The sequence below is a fragment of the Patella vulgata genome, chromosome 5, assembly GCF_932274485.2.
Source record: "Patella vulgata chromosome 5, xgPatVulg1.2, whole genome shotgun sequence".
NCBI classification, from domain to species: Eukaryota; Metazoa; Mollusca; class Gastropoda; family Patellidae; genus Patella; species Patella vulgata.
In genome coordinates this window covers 30,001,989-30,019,736 of record NC_065883.2, presented here as the reverse complement: position 1 = coordinate 30,019,736, position 17,748 = coordinate 30,001,989, and the positions used below count along the sequence as shown (strand labels likewise).

The 17,748-nt window shown below is 36.8% G+C and overlaps 1 long non-coding RNA gene across 1 annotated transcript in view; it reads right to left on the bottom strand.

Moving 5' to 3' along the window:
- LOC126822780 (uncharacterized) overlaps window positions 1–16,290 on the bottom strand; it is a 52,883-nt gene extending 36,593 nt beyond the window's left edge. The window contains exon 1 of the long non-coding RNA XR_007680996.2: window positions 15,500–16,290. This is a non-coding gene — a long non-coding RNA (uncharacterized LOC126822780). The remainder of the gene's footprint in view (window positions 1–15,499) is intronic.
- Window positions 16,291–17,748: the final 1,458 nt, after the last annotated feature.

Below are 17,748 nucleotides of genomic sequence, written 5' to 3'. Positions count from 1 at the left end.
CTACCTCAAGGGATGGATGGGGTATAAGACTAGGAAAAGCTGTACTGAAATATATATTTTTTTAAAATGAGTGTTACCGAAAGTATACAGACAGAATATAATCTGATAGATGACCTTGAAAAGTGTACTTTATAGTCCATAACCCAGTCTGTACACAAACCGTAAATCATACCGCCCGTTTACACAGATTTATATAATTTGTTTATTTCTCTGCACATAAATGATGTTATAGTAAAAAAGTCTTCTTTTCTTACGATATATCAATGGAAACACACATCTGGTATATACTTAATGGCTATATCGTTTCGTTAAAAATAACAAATCTTGAATCTGAATTTACCATTGAGATCAACAGGGTTGCCTACAAATTATAGAATGAAGACAAGACGAAAGAAGCCAAAATAAACATCAGATGGTGTCGTATTTAAAATCAATTTGTTTTTGGTTTCTCAGTGTTTTAGTAAAGAAGTGGAAAGCATACCGTATAATACCATTTGCTGTGATGAATTATCTTTTAATCAGGATCTAATACAACCTCGACATCATGATTCAGGTGGGAGTAGAATCTCGTCAACGTCACAATACTTAGATTTACTGCAATGCTGTGTTTCGCTCAGACTCCAGAGTTTTTGTAATTCGAATGCGAAAGTTTGGTCTAGTAAATCGACAAAGGTACCTATCCCTGAAGCACTTGGTGGTATCCGGGGTTCAACGCCCTTCCTTCTACATTACACCCGTCACTGCATACTTTTAGTTATTTGGAGCGATTTGGATGGTAGAAGAGAGATCTATACATCACATTTATAAGCACTACGATTCGAACCCAATTACTTGTACACTTGCCTATTCTATTAAAATTAATTTCAGTCTGTTTAAGCATGTACTGGTCAAATTATTATGGGATAATTCAAATCGTATTGTCATAATCTTAGTAATTGCTGAAAATCAATCAATTTTGTCTTAATAGCTGTCCTGCCTAATCATTTTGAAGTGTTTTCTCATCTCCCTTGTAGATTGTTGCTTATAATCACGTGTAGTATCAACACGAGGCGAGTTTTATAATGTTTATTTGGTTGTTAAGTGTATAATTAACCCCGGATTCGATCAAAATCTCGAGGAATACCAGATATCAACTTGTCAACCCTTTTGTTTTCCAACCACCCACGATTCCTGTATCGATTAGAAATCGATACAATGAAATCAATCAGGCTATTCACAAGTTCCTGCAAATTACTTGAATGGTGCCATAGAAGATGAGTATAGAACTAGAGTTTATATTTAGACGGCTTGTCAATACGCCTTGAAAGGATCCCGGAGTTAATACATCCACTTATAATGCGGACACGTTTTCAGTTTAAAAATCACGACAGAAATAAACAAATATGTATAGGTCAAAGAAATTTACTTGAGACTTGTTAACAAACCTTGTATTCAAAAATAATCCGAGTTAATTAATATAAAACATGTTTATATAGCAAGTATTTATGTGTGTGATAAACACAGGGTAACTGTCAACAGAGCTGAATTTTGATAGCTTTAAACGCAGATTAAAACCATTTAATTAGAAAGTGGCTGTTTACCGTGTCAAAATTATCACTGAAATAAATATCAACCTGATCAACTACTACTATTATCATGGGCTACCAGAACCACCACCATCCAGCACTACGCCCACAATTATGACTAGAAAATCAGAAATGACACTTTCGCAAATTCAGGAACCAAAGTAAGCAATCATCACATCAATATTCCTTATGTGCAAGGCTGGGCGACATTTCATTAATAATAAGCATTTTCTCGACTATCTTTGAAAGCGCTGGCGTCAAATATGAAATAAAAGAAAATTAGGGAGGGCGAAACTTTGAATCGGAAAAAGAATTATACTTCGACAACAAGATATTTCAATAAAGATTTCGGTGGACTTTCCCGACAATCTTTGAAAGCACTGACGTCAAATACAAAATGTAAGAGGGTGAGGGTGTATCAAATAGTAATGAAACATTGAATTTTAAAAAAGGGTTAAAATTAGATAATGCTCCAGAAATGCAATCGACGTTATCGGTTAAGCGGTGTTATGGGCGCGGCAACCCCGTTCTACAAAAGTGATACCACAGAAATGTAGACGTATGCCAATTTACCAGAGGCGGATTCCCCATAGGCAGTGTAGGCAACTGCCTAGGGCCCAAGAAAAAATAGGGCCCATAAAATTTTTGACGACCTTTTTAAATTTCACGAACCTTACTCGGTTGTGTCGGCCGTTCACTATGAGGAAAGAAGCCCACACGGTCAGTGACATCATAGCGCTCGAGATGAGCTTTAGAGTAATCGATCGCTCCATCTGGAAGACTTGTCACACGCTCGCCTTGCATTAGCCTGGCATCCGGTTTCGCTTTCATTTTAAAAAAAGGTTTTTGCGATTTTCTCTTAAAATTTCTTTTTTTTTCATTACGTGAAGGCCGTGTCATTTCGACGTTGGCCGGTTCGCCGTTGATATGTCCCAAAGGCAAAGGTGTGGATGGGAGAGGAGAGGAGAGAACAGAAAAAACATGAACCTGAAATGCTGAAAAAAGCGGCAAATTAAGCGGTCTTATTTTACTACAGCAAACTAGTTCCACAAAGGGCCCAGCTGTTCGAGCTGAGTAGGGCCCACCAGAGTCTTGATCCGCCTCTGCTATTTACCGTAAATTAATTTTTAAATAATACTTTAAACAATATCGCACACATTAAACCTCATGTTATATATTGGAATAGAGATATTCTTAATTTCACGCAAAATTGAGTTTGTCATGGCAGGTTAAAAGACATCGTAAATTTTACTTTCTACATTAAAGTGGTTGAACCATCGGTACGGTATGAAAAATATTTTGGATTAGACGTGATAAGATTATTAACTTAAGATGAAAACTTGTAGAAACTGCCACTCAAATACAAATTGCACTGATAGTAAATGCTGTATACATGATCTAAATAGGAAGCTGGCTAACTGCGGGTAACTGCGCTTTGTGGAAGCGAAAACAATTACTATTCGTCCCCCATGATTATCGTGACTTGGGATCTAATTTCTGACTGATTAGTAGGTATTCTTTTATATAATATATAACAGAAATTTGAGTTATTGTTTTTTCTTGAACTTTAGACTTTTATAGGCTATGAAAAAAGTAAAGTCATCACTGATTTATTAATATTATTTTTCTTTAGCTGGTTTTGCCCTTAATATTTCATCTTTTCCTTGACAACAATAACCAATAGCTCTAAGCAATATCAACATCATTTTACTTTCAAATCGGAATTATATAAATTTAGACAGTAACCTTACAAGGCGCTTTATAACGCCCACTAATGTCAAAGTTAATCACACTAATTACTAACCAACGCATGATTAAAATATAGTCCCCAAATAAGTCCATGAAAGGGTAAGCAGTCGCGTATTTAATAATCATTTATTGTCTGAACTAAGATGCATTTCGACGCGCACATGTCCAACAGTTACTACATGATTCATTTCCACACTATTTCTGAACTTAAAAGGCCCCACAGGTCTTAAATGTTCTCTTTTACTGACTACATGACACAGCACCTTCTCTCAAGTTCCATAACAACACTGCCCCCTTTTTAAACAGTTTCCCCGGTGTTCTTAAACATCCTTGATCTCCATAGCTTACCCAGGGTCCGTTTCTTAAATATTCCACAGCTCAAATGCCTACCCTAGGATCCATTTCAAAAGGATCCTTGCGCCCAAACTCATCCAGGATCCATTGCCATATTGTTTTTAATGACCCAAAAGCATCAGTCTTCGCCCCATGACACCTTACCATGCTGTTCTTAATGATTCTACAGCCCCTCAACCGTCCAATGACATCGGTTAAAAATTGTGATTACTGGAAAACAACATGACGGAGTGCACTCTGATGCGGCCATAATCGACAAACTGCACACTTTTACAAACACAAAAAAAAGATATTTCATTACATCGTATTTATTCTCCATGTAATTGATACATAAGACCAATATAAAATTGTTTATATTTTTACAAGTAAGAAAGATAAAGACGTTCGAGAGAAAATAGTGAGTGCACTGTACACTGTTTTTTTGGGTTTTTTTGTCGTTACCAGACATTACCACGCGAGGCTTTATTTTCCCAATATCGTCTTAATGTTGCCGAGTGAAACGGTATACGCACTAATCGTTTTTTTAACCGACGAGGAAACACCAAGGAGCGTACAGATAATATGTTGTTAATACCGACATTAATACGAAGATGATATAATGTAAGTCAAGAAATAATAAACACTCATGAATCTAGGTCAAAAATATGGTTTTGATTTGTTTTATTTTGCAACAAAACATCTCGGTTCTAAATTTAGTTTCGGAAGCTGGGGTCAAGAGGGCTGCCAAAAGATCTTGGGTCACCAGGTCATTTTTATTATATAAGTGTAGCTATAGGGATGGAGAAACTCGCGCTATTCACTCTCTTGGTGATCAGACATCAATGCCCTTGTCGATCATCGTATGGGATCAACCCGACATGCAGCTGCTATACCCTTGAGCATCCATTGGACACGATCAGTTGTCTATAACGAATTATTTAATAATAGTTCACTTCATTATTGAATAGACCCAGCACCTTACAGCTATGACAATATTTGGCCCCGGCTTATTTCGAACCTTGTTGTGAATGTTAACAAAAAACCCCGAAAGCCCACTTAACTTACAAGGTGGAAGCCACTGCTCCATTACAAGGTTAAAATATATATTCCACCTCTCTACCCAAACCCTTATTCCAGTCATCTTTTAGAAAAACTATTTACGGTCCCACTATCAAGTCAAAGGTCTCATTCCACTGTACTGGACGGAATGTGGAATAAAGAGTTTCGCATGCAATGAACTCTACCTAGGGAGCTATTTGATGGGTACCACTTTTGAGATTGGATCCCCCAAAGCCATAAGTTACATTAGCTCATTTTTTTAATCTAAATCAAGAATTGTTAAAGCCGACTGTACATCTTATATTTCTCGCAATGGTATATTATATTTCTGTTAAACCGGCAATCTGGATATTTCAAATTCGACCCATGGTTAATAGATGCCGTTAATTTTCGTATTGTTCAAAAGTATACATACATTGATAAAGCTGTTTTGTTTTATTGTTTGCATTCTACTATATCCCATTGTTTGTCCCGTCTTCATTTGCCCGGATGGCACTGAAGAGTAGAACGTTAAAGATACATTATGGGAGATTAGATAAAGAGCTGGTAGTTCTCACTATAATAGATAAAAACTAGATAATGTAAAGGAAATTTGTTAACAATTTCAGTCAAATTGATCCACCCTTACCCGAGTATTTAGCGTTTGAATTTTGGGCCTAACCTCGATCATCATTACTAAAGTCGGTAAGATAAAAAAAACAACATAGTCTCGGTTATCCATTTTTTGATTTAACCAGAAGCAGCAGACCGGGTCCTAATCCAGTAAATATCGCAGGCTAGTGATGTCATCGAGAGTTGATTATGGTCTGGATAAGTTTATTAATGTCTAATTAATAATTTAGGTAACATTTCAGGCCTTAGAAAGCCCTGCAATTGGGAGATTTAGCTCTTGCATAATGTATGTTTAAACATTTCATTTGATTTCACCATTGTTTGTAAAATATTAGTTATGTGCAACCCGAGGCAATAGATGTTTTCAACTTTAAGTACATTTTTTTCATTTCAGGATTATAAATGCTATTATTTTGCCACTTGTAGTTCACTCATCCGAATTGGATTGAGTCAATAATCCCTGAATAAAAACAATCTATCTTACCACTCTAAATTATATTTGAGTAGTTCAAATGTCGTTTGATGGATTGTATTTAATAAGGTATTTTTTCTAACTTTATTCTGGGTTACAATTAATACGTCTATTGACACCAGTGTTTCTAGTTTATTAATGTAGGTTTATTTAAGGTACATAACTGAAAATAACTTAATGTGGTTACATTCGGTAATCCACAACGGCAGTACACCACGTCCATCAGCAATGTCTGCGTTTTATTGAGAAGAATGATGGGGGTGGGGGTAAATTTTGTTGCCTTAAAGATTTCTTATTAAGGCAGTGCCTTAAACTTTTCTCTCGTGATCCCCACAGCTTTTGATTCCGCCGGAGTCGGCAACTTTGAGACTGTAAGCTCCCAGCTGTTTATCTTCCCGAGATCTATTTATCGGTTGTAGGCCTGTCCTGATTAGCGAGTGAGACACGGTAAACTTGTGAGACAAATTAATGGAACATCCATGTTCGGTTGGCACCTGGTCCACAGAACTCTCGTATTTGTTTTTAAATTGTAAACGATCTACACATTAAATCGTAGAATTCTAGATCATTTTTAAAATATTGCGATTGGTTTAGTCACACGGTGACTTTCTATCACTCATATAGTTTTCACACTTAATTATTGTCTGTTACCTTGTATCGGGAACCACACCCCTGAATTGTAACCAGCTTTGTCACGTATTTAAGGCAATAAATAACAGCAAGTGTGATCCAATATCAGTATTATATCTAGAAATGGACATACGCCACTATATCAGTGTTACACAAATACACGGAATCAAAATACACATCATTTACTTCAAATACTTTTCAACCTTGACATTTAAAAATCTAATTACTCAAACTGACTACAAGTCGTTATTTTAATAGAAATTTTAATTGTATATTAAACCCCGAGCAGTGTCACTCAAACCTTTAATCGTGTTTTATCATCATTTGCTATGTCACACTTCTTGTATCATTTTTAAAATGGTATTTCAGAACTGAAATTTATGTCACACTTCTTGTATCATTTTTAAAATGGTATTTCAGAACTGAAATTCTGCTTGGCACTTAGTGAACTGTTTTGGAATTCTCCAATTATGACACCGTAATTTTGTTTTACGTTGATCCACCATGTGACCATTGCATTCATGTTATGAAAGGTAAACAGGTGATATTTAACTGCTGTTTATCATGATGTTTATATTGTGTAACACTTTTTTAGTGATAACAGAGGTTAGTTTAATAAATATATGGTTTATTTACATCGGAACAGAATACAACACATCTACATAACTACAACAGCAATACAGGTTCTTAGAATATATACAGGAACTCATCAAGACGGTACATAAATATGTTAACTCTACCATTCCGCCTCTCTGCCAAGGCAGCGGTTGAACTCGGGTGAGTCCATACGCCTGTCTGTGCGCTCTCCGTCTTCTCGAAACAGAGAGACCCTGCTCGGGTGGGCTCGAAAGCTCCACTCTGATTTGTCTCAAAACCTCAGCTAATTTATACCAAACTTTGATATCTTAAGAAGTTAATTAAAACGTGCATGTACATATATTATTGATATTAACTATATAAAATAAAGAACTACACAATGAATATCATATTGAATGTTGGTGATACTGCGGTCAACAATCGGCCAACCTAATATAATCATATTGACTTTGGTGACACAGCAGGTTAGCGATCGGACAAGTATTGTTTAACTTGAACTCCCTCACCCTGTTACAATTGTGTTGTTACCTTAAATGTAAATTATGAGTACAATTTCCTAACTGAAGGAATGACCACCATCTCATGCTCGCGAATATTCGATGTCTTTCAAATAATAATGCTGATAGAATCTCTATGGGATTAGGATATGATAGGTATTTTGTTCGACCATAATTTTGCGAGCTGTTATTCTGTGGAACAAAATCATGTCGTGATAGCAATATTCCTTTTATAATTGATTGAAGCGCCCTTCATTATTTTATTATTATCATAATGACCGAACAATTGGTGTGCGCACCAGCGTCCCGAAGGGATACTACCTTGGTGTATGATCTGTATACAGCACAGCACAAAATAAAATCTACTGTAACAGTGTAAGCCAATTATCATCCTCATCCTTATGATCATTAGTATCACTAATTACGGGATTATATCCGATTTCAACATCGATGAGCATTCCGAAACAATATCATCTCGAACGAAATGGCCTACTCCATAATTAATAGCGCTAGTTTTATCTTATTCACTGCACGCCTGATATAGAAAAAAACGTTATTTATTGTTGATTTCCATAAGCCTTATGGCAAGTTTTACAATCGACGTCTGGTTGGGTGGGGGGGGGGGGAGTATTCATACTCTATTGTCCAAATGACGCGGTTTTGCACGTCTGTTCATACAATTCATACTGAGAAGTACCTGCTATGAATGTATGTTATATTTTTGTTATAGTGTAGGAAATCAGAACTATGAACAGGAAGACAACGATAGCTGTTACTGAGATTAGATTTAATCAAGGACTTGATTTTAGCATATTGACTTTGAAGTTCCATAGCCTCGCCAAAGGGAATAACTTGATAATATAGCATGGTGACTGTGCCGATACATGGATGAGTGACTTATCTTGCTAATGTATGGTGGGCCTAACATACCTTCATGAGAAGAAGATACAATCCACAAACAGTAAGACATGAACGCACATAAATAGACGATCAAGTCCTTTTCGACATAACTAAAGCTGTTATTTTCTCGAACCTGCCAGTACACCCTTCTCGGAGATAAACCTTGGTCCTGTTTCTTGAACTCTTTAAAGTTGCAATTGCAAATTTTCAAGTTATATTTTTAAATTGTATTAAAATAAAGCCCTAAAATAGATGGTATCCATAAACAGTCCTACCTTGTTAAAGAATAATCCTATTAATCCTATAATTTGCTATTGCCAGCTGAGAAATTGGCAAAAATATCATTTTTAACTTCAAATTCCAACGTTGGAATATGGCTGCCCCATGTTGTCAATAGCAAAACAGTCCTGTGTCATAGATTATTAAGTGTGGGAAATAATGCCCAGGATCGTATAATAGTGATTTGATAACCTATTGAGCAAAAGACATAGAAATAATTTTGTTTTGACTTTCTTAGAAAATTTGAAATTCTCGCTTTAATTAAAGATAAAATCCAAATTTTAGTAGATACTTCAATTTTGATTGGTTAAGCACTAAGATCAATCTAATATTATCCAATTAAATTACTAAAATTTTGATTTTATCTTAGCTAAAATTTCGTGCAACAGGGCCCTGGTATCAAGTGGTATCTTCAAAGTTCTGTCGGTTAAAAGTTGAAGGCAGTGTCTAATATTATTATGTTATATATGTTTTGCAACGCGTATCAGTATAGACCGAATTAAGCGGTGTTATGGTTGTTAAACTTTGACTGAATTGCGAAAGAATTTTATGGCAGTCGTAAACAAAAGATTAAATTATTTTCTTCGTCAAAATTCAACTACTTGTTAATCAACTGTAATGTTTAAACCGGATTAATTAGATTATGGTTCTAAAAAAATTGTCTAATAGGGATGATATTTAACACTGACAAAAATGACCCCCGTATTGCCTTGCATAATAACTACTGATAATGTAAAATATAAACAAGTTAGTTATATTGAATCCGAAGAGCTTTTGAAGTTTAGAAATATAAAATTGTACACTTTGTGAAGTCGGGGGAAATGGGCGGAACTTGCGGAAGTATCAAACGCAGCATTTACAATTGTTTTTTTTTTTTTCCTTTTTCTGACCAAAAACAAAAGACCTGTCATGAATGACGTAGGCCTGTGTTCTACATCACAAAATCATTATAGATATTTCAATTTCCGACAGTAGGTGGCGTTTACACACCTATTTCCGGCCGAGGCGTGTAACTTACACAATGTATCAAAAGAACAATTGTCGGAGAACTTAATCCTCGGGAAATTAATCCCACTCAACATGCATGTTCCATTAAAACGTAAATATTAACTTCGACAAATCGAGTTAGCAGAGTACTGTTTCAAGCACTCCACTTAAAATTTACTAACATTGTTTCAACTAGCTATATCCTAAAAAATTGTATGCAATGAAATGCTGTGTAACGTCTGGGTATTTAATTAGATCACAGCCATGTTTTATTACATTGCACATTCATATTTTGAGACACATTCCCCGATCCATTATATAAGTACACTAAATATAAAGCTTTACATTCTGAAGATCTAGAGGTAGGCAGTTTCCTCTCCTGCTGGTGGGTGTATAATAGATACTGACATCAGAATGATTACATAGATAACCAGCCGATCGTTAAATATTACTAATCATTGCTGGTGGAGACTATCTTCTAGGTGTATATTTAAAGTGTACGGAAATGTTTTGAAAGTTTGGGCTCGCGGTATTCGTCCAGTTCTTCATTGACTTCTTGATTAGAGTCCCGATTCTCACATGTCAGCTCTGTGTTCGATCCCCTTGTTGGTCGAGAAAGTTCCTCGATATTTTCTAGTCTTGTTGCCTGACAGGGAAAAGGCGTCCAGTGCTTCTGTATGGGGTAAGGAACCTTCGACAGTTGGAATTTCGTGCAAAGTAAACGGAAATACAGTTGTCCCGGCATGGGGTAAGGAACCTTCGACAGTTGGAATTTCGTGCAAAGTAAACGGAAATACAGTTGTCCGGGCAACGTTTCCCTGAAAGTACACTGCATGGCCCGCCTCTTCTGTATCCCGGTTGGTGCAGACAAGTAGCACATTACGTTAAGCACCATTTCGCTTCATTTACACGCTGGTCAAGAGCTGCACCAAGGGTGTCTAGTCTTCCGGATAGTAATAAAAACTCAGAGTGTTCATATTAAAGAACCCTTGGCGGTGGGAATCCGATGAAGAGTAGGCAAAAACGCCGCTGTCCGTGGAAATTAAATTTACCACATGGTAGTCAAAAAATGCGGGGACTTTAAATTCCATTGTAATCAATTCCTATGAAGAATTGATTACTTTGTAAAATTATATGACTTCTAATATGATAAGCTGGCACGGAGTCATCACTTGTAACGGTTTATAATGATGTCGCTGTTGATTGACGTTATAAAACCTTTGAAATGGAAACCCAAGGTAGTGAGGTCAACATCCCGAATTTTTCGCAATGAACACGCACCATTTCTCTGCTTTTGAAATCTCAATAGACAACTCCAACTGATTCATTCTGGTACATTTAGTAATCTGTATATCGTGTACTAGAAAATAGTATAGAAGCTCGTGGACTCAGATTTCAGAAACAGGTTAAATGGGTAACTGGTGTTAATAGCAGCTAACTAGTTTTGGGTAGGGCTAAGTTGGTATAGAAGCTCGTAGACCCAGCCACAGATATTAGAAATTCGGCCGAATGACAGTGGACACACTAGGCTAATTTCGACGCCGATTGATTCGGCCGAACGATTCGGCTAGTGTGTCCACCGCATTAGAATAACATCATAACACTGTTACAATTGTGGTGCCGAGTGAATGTGTATCGAATATGTACTTAAAGTATAAAAACAATAAATTAGCGAAACCATATAATTACGTATAATGTGCCGTTATTGCAGAATCATGATTATTAAATTATATAGTCGTGACATTAACACAGGATGACAAGGCCTAATACAATATTTAATTGGGAGTAGAGTCTATAGATCAAAAAACGAGAAAGAAATACCCGGAAGTGAAATTTCTGTGCAATAAGCAGATCTAGATAACTACTGTATAGTCTTGACAATTAGATGAATTTTGTAGGAATAATTATGTGATATAACCGTGACCATGCATCTTGAGATAAACTCACGTCCTGTCAGCACGACACGTTATTATATCGTGAGTATATATGTCATACTTGGATTAAAAAGCACAAGCGATTCATCAAAAATACAGATAACAATATCGGAAAACTGCACGTTTTTAGTTACCTGGTTTTTATAACACTGTAGTCAAACATATCCAGTTACTACAGTCCATTTGCAAAAATCAATTGAGTGGATTAACATCGTCATGATTCCAGTTAAGTTTAGAAACGGCATCCAGTCACACCTCTCGTCATTAAATACTACACGTGTTTAGTCATCACAAACACTGATTAGTCAACATCATACATGTGTCATCATCGACCCCTTTCAGGCATAGCAGCCCAAATAGTCCTTATCAGAAAGATTTCACGGGTACAAATTCGGTTGCGAAAATATTTAAGGACTTTCAAAATTTGTAAGGATAAACAGCGTGTGATTCTGGCCAAAATGTACCCTGTCAAGAAACCTGGTCCATGTGTACACCTAAGCGACTGGGCGATCGTGGACTAGGTGGATCAAGCAAATTCCGCAATCCATCTGTTAGAAAAATCGCAAAGTGAAGAGAAATTAGAGAATTAACGGAGAATAAAAACATGTCTACATTCCACATACCAAATGGTGATATTTTAATTCTAATTCCCACGGGTTGCAATAATAATTCTAATCAATCTTCGATTACAATTAAGACTCAGTCTAGAAAATGCATATTAGAAGGGTACACAATAGAATAGCCGGACAGTTGAATAAGAAACGCAAACGCTGTTTCTAATGAAATGTTTATATATGAATATCGGGGAGTCATTGTGGTTCAGTGGGTATGGCTTTGGCTCACTAACCTGGCAGTCCAAGGATCAAGAAAGTTCCAAGATATTGTCCAGCCTGGTGGATTTTTGTCAGGACGAATGGCCTGGCAAGGAAAAGTATCTAGCCTTGCGGGTGTTATGAAAAATATTAGCACGTTAAAGATTCCCGAAATCGAAATACGGGTATGGCGTATGCCCGTTTTTATTAGCCTGCGGAGCACACAATAGAATAACTTAGTAGAGGAGATGTAAATCTAAGAGAGACAAAAAAGGGTAAGATTTAAAATGGTCTAATGTAGAAGTTTATCCCATTATAGAAAGGTTTATACCGTCGGATTACTATGTTGTGTAACCATACAGTATGTAATCCACACGATTTAACTTTACTTTATATGGTGCCAGGGAGGATTTTAAAATCACCATGTGTGGGTGTACATTTCCTACACTTGCCAGTCAGTGCGTTATTATTTCACCATAAGAATTGCGCACGTGCCGCAGTTATAGATAAGGGGATTGTTATTCAAGAAGCTCGTCCTCAAATCTACCTGGCAGTTGTTTGGTTTATGTCTGGGATGTCTCCTCTAAACCCCACCCACTGGATACCAGTGACATATTAAACCATTTGTTTTTGATGTCCCTAGTTTGAAAATGTTAAATTCTCGACACTTGTTGTCTGTTAATGCGATAATGGATACCCATCTGAAAAACTCAATTCACCCCCTTTCACTGTACAAATAGCTATAATAAACGTTAACTGTGTTTTTTCTTTATATATTACCAATATTACATTCGGCAAATGTCTGAATAGAGATTTGGAATTTGTGGAACTCCTCTGTCATAACCATTTCACACAATGCCACTCTTAAACTCAGTATACCTTCCTATAACATACATCTTTTAGGCTTTTTAGTAACATTCTGCTTGTTAATCCATATCCTAACCGCAGATAGTGCATGGAAAACGTCATCCTGATAACCTTAAGTTTTTTTTAACTGTAGATCAAAGGTGCTTTAATGTCCTAACCGGGATAATGAAGACAGGTATGCGCCATCCCGTCTTCATTAGCTCAGTAGGAACAGAACAGTAGGACGTTAAACCCCATTTCATTTGTGTACGCCATGCATTGCACTATGACCTACTCTTATTTCGATTTCCATCTGTCGGGGGATCTTTATAGTGCTGCCAACGTTATACACGGGGTGCTCATTTTTCGTCTCATCCGAACGTCTAGACGTCTTTCCTTGCCCCCAGTTCTGCACCACAAACAATTTTATCGACAACACCGAGATCGAACCCAGCCCACTTGGTTCGTAAATCAGCGCCACTCGTCTACATCATAGATTTTACATAAAGAAAAATGTGAAAGTAATTATGCAATTGTATAATAAAATGTTTTTCTTTGAAAAAGATGGTCATAATATGTAACTTTCTGTAACATGTATATGCTCTCTTATTTCAAGGCTGTACTGATGATAGTGGTTTCAGTTTTTCAAACTTCAAATGTTCATGGGGGATCACTTGGCTAAGTGGGTAAGACGCTGGCTCGCTAGCCTGGAGGTCGGGTGTTCGATCCCTGCATTGGCCGAGAAAGTTCATTGAGATTTTCCGGCGTGGATTCCCCTTGTGAGTGATGCAGGATCGAGGGCCTGACAAGGACAGCTGTCTAGTCGTTCGGATGGGGCGAAAAAACCGAGGTCCCGTGTACATATTGGCGTGCACGTAAAATATCCCTTGGCAGTTGGAATTCGATATAAGAGTAGGTCGTGGCGCCGCTGCCCGGGCAAAATTTCCCTCATAGCACACTGTATGGCGTATGCCCGTCTTCATTAGCCCAGGTTAGGAGCAGAACAGTAGGCCGTTAAACCCCATTTCATTTCATTTTCAAATGTTCACATGGTTTTAGTTAGAGCATATATTAAGAATGGTTATTTGAATTTTCGATCGACGTATATCTTAGTCTCGAAAAGATCTAGAAAAGTTACTAATTCTAATTTAAAGGAAAATATCACCACTGGATGTAAATTAAATAAAGGATCGGTCAAAGAGGTGTCAGATATTGCACGTGGCGAACTTGCATTCTACAGAACTTAAAAGTTATGTAAAACATGCAGGACATACGATTAGAGTTCCTAACCAGCCACACATTTTTGCTAGTGACATGTCAGACATATAAGTGTACATTTGTAAAGTACTTCCATATTAAGTCATGATCATTAATAAGATACGTTACTCTAAACCCAGTTCTTGGTTTTTATTATGTATGAAAAACGATCTGCATGTTGGGTTATTAGTTAAAACAAATTATCATGATAGTTGGAATAAGTGAAACGTCGATTCCATATCTTAATGGCTTCAGTTATCAAGTTATGGATTGCTTGGTTCTGTATGTCCATACCTTGCATCAAATTATAAATATATACACTTGGGCTTTGGTATAATAAGCTTCTCGCCCTTTGGGCTATTGGTATGGATTTCTTGGTATCGTATCTCCATAACTTGCATCATATAGACACTTGGGCGTTAATAGAATAAGCGTCTCACCCTTTGGGTTGTTGGTATGGAGTCCAAAACAATCATATTTTTGGTCATATTCAAAATTTTAAAAAAGTAAAAAATCAAGGAATAATTTTTTCTGAAATTTCCATTCATCAAAATCATGGAATACGCTCCGTTCTCAAATTTGGATTAAGAGAGAGGGGGAGAAATGGGGTTTAACGTCCACTCGACACAAAATAGGTCATTTCGGGACTAACACATGGTTTAATTGTATTTCAATAATTCGCTTGCGCGTAGGGGTCTTTAGCAGTGGGAGGAAACCGGAGGACCCGGAGAAAACCCACGAGGTTGGACAGGCGCCCTACCCCTTGTTACGTACAACCGGGGATTCGAAACCACACCAGTTGACTCAATGACAGGCCTTATGATACAGCACGCACGTGCTAACCATTCAGCCACCCAACCCCCCATTTGGATTAAAGAATATCCATCTAATTCTAGCCCCAAACTAAAATAGTCTATTGAATCGAAAATATGAAATCAGAAACATGTTTAAAATTAAAATGTGTTCTTACCTGCACGTTTTGATGTCCAAAGCCCCAACATAAACACATCGTCCCCCATTCAAACAATAATACCTGTCTGAATGCAAACATGCTACCACGTGCGTGTAGGTAAAGTCGAGTTCTAAAGGTGGACTATACATAAAGTTAGGGAAACGGCTGAAAAGACTCCGTTTAGTTCGAGGATGTTTGTGCAATAGGGCACCACTGCTGTTTGTAGAAGGAACGTCCTTTGTAAAGTCCGATGGAATAGAATCCATACTTTGAGTGTCACTTTGAGTAGACTTGTGGTTTATATTAGATTTATAAGGTAAAACGCGAGAATCTGAAGCCACTAAAGCGTTTAATTTTTCGCTGTTTTGTTTTAATCGTTTTTCCTGAGATAGTTTTCGCTTGTGTTTAATATTAGGTAAGTTCAGATTTAAAAATGTCAAAAAATCATTCCACGAAACTATTGAATTTTGGTCATCTTCAAAGTTTTTAGAACTTTCTGACGTTTGCGTTTCAATGTCTCTCATATTCCTTTTTAATAATTCTGTATAGTAGTTGGCAAGTTTAGGTAATTGTATTGATGGAAAGTCTTCGCCGATGACAGGCCCCGGCGGAGCTCTCCTGGCACTTGAGTTAGGTAGTGTCAAGGGCAAGCACTCACAAATCGCAAGTAGCGACAATAACATTTGGAACACGACTATCACTGTCACTTCAGCCATCCTAACGACGTTTTCATATTGGAATGAACATTCTACAAGTTTATATGTTTAAATGACGATGATTCGTCACTACAACTCCTTCTTGATGATAACTCCCACACTTCATACTCTACTCTACCATGCTTTGTAATAATATCTCACATCATTAGAGCGTGTCTCAGTTCCTGCCTGCACGCCGCTAAACACTCATTCCCGCCTTCTGCCGTCCCATCCACCACCAAACGTGGGGATACGCGTACGTCGGCTTGCAAGTGTCAGTGGAGCTTAAATCTACCCTTATAAACGTATAAATTCTAAAACATAATGGTCATAAATCTTTTGATCTTTATCTTGTAATGCAAAACTACAACGGTACGTACACCACTCGATTCGTTATTTTATAGACGGAAAGTGGCAAAAAGCGCGCGAAAGAATCATTTGCTATTAAACACACCTTCTTCCTATTTCTACACGTACTTAACGAGTCTGCTAGTTGGGTTAGTTTGCTAATAATGTGTATTGCCTGGGATTGTGAAAGCAAGTATTGGAATCGTATCATAGGCGTTTGATCATCATTGGCGGGGGTGGTTTGATTTTATTACCACAATCCAATAATAATTTCGAGCTAGTAAGAGTTAGCATGTAACATAACACATCTGTTTGCTAACAATTCCACTTAATATAAAAATCTGAGTGATTCCATACGCCCATAACAGTAGTATGAAATTCTTTCCATCTTTACAATTCATTTATGTTTCAATAAATACATTTACAAATCCTAAAGTCGTCCATGCACACAGCGACACGATTTATCTTTATTAGATAAAAGCTAACTTTGATAGAATAAATCTTCATTAGATAATAAAAGTTTGAATAAAAATTTACGGAACTATGAAGAAAGGAATTCTATGGATCGGTTTGCTTGTAATGGCGATTGGGTTATTTATCAATTCCAGAGCAACACGTCCTTTTAAAATCACAATGTTTAATTAATTCATAATTCTAGAATAAATCTGGCACTTATACAATTTTAAGAACTGGAAAAAGATTTACAGCTGTAGTTTTTAGATAATGTTACACTAGTTTGGCAATTAAATAAACATCTACATTGCATAAAAAATATTGCTATTCGAATTGTATCACATAAGCACCAGTAACCATATTATAACACCCCAGGTGATGAAACCTTCAACTGCTTTGTTAACAGAGCAATAAAATGACTCCAGTTTGTTTTTCCGTTTTTTTTATTCCAAACCTCGTTGAAATCCGGATTATATCTTGACGTAATCTAATTTGTAAATCATTTAACACAATAGTTTGTCACTAGACAGGTCATCACTTCACATCAAACACAAATGATACAAAAACGACCGACTTCTAATAAATTGCGATACCAACTTGCTTCGACAAAATTTCAAGTAAAATTAAATTACAATTCAATTCGGAATCCTTTGCTTTTGACACAACAATATTTCGACTTTGGTTTAAATTTTGGTGTTATAAACCGAATGGAAAGATGCCCAACATGTTTTAACACATTTCGGATCTGCTGTTGCATATCAAACTGTACAA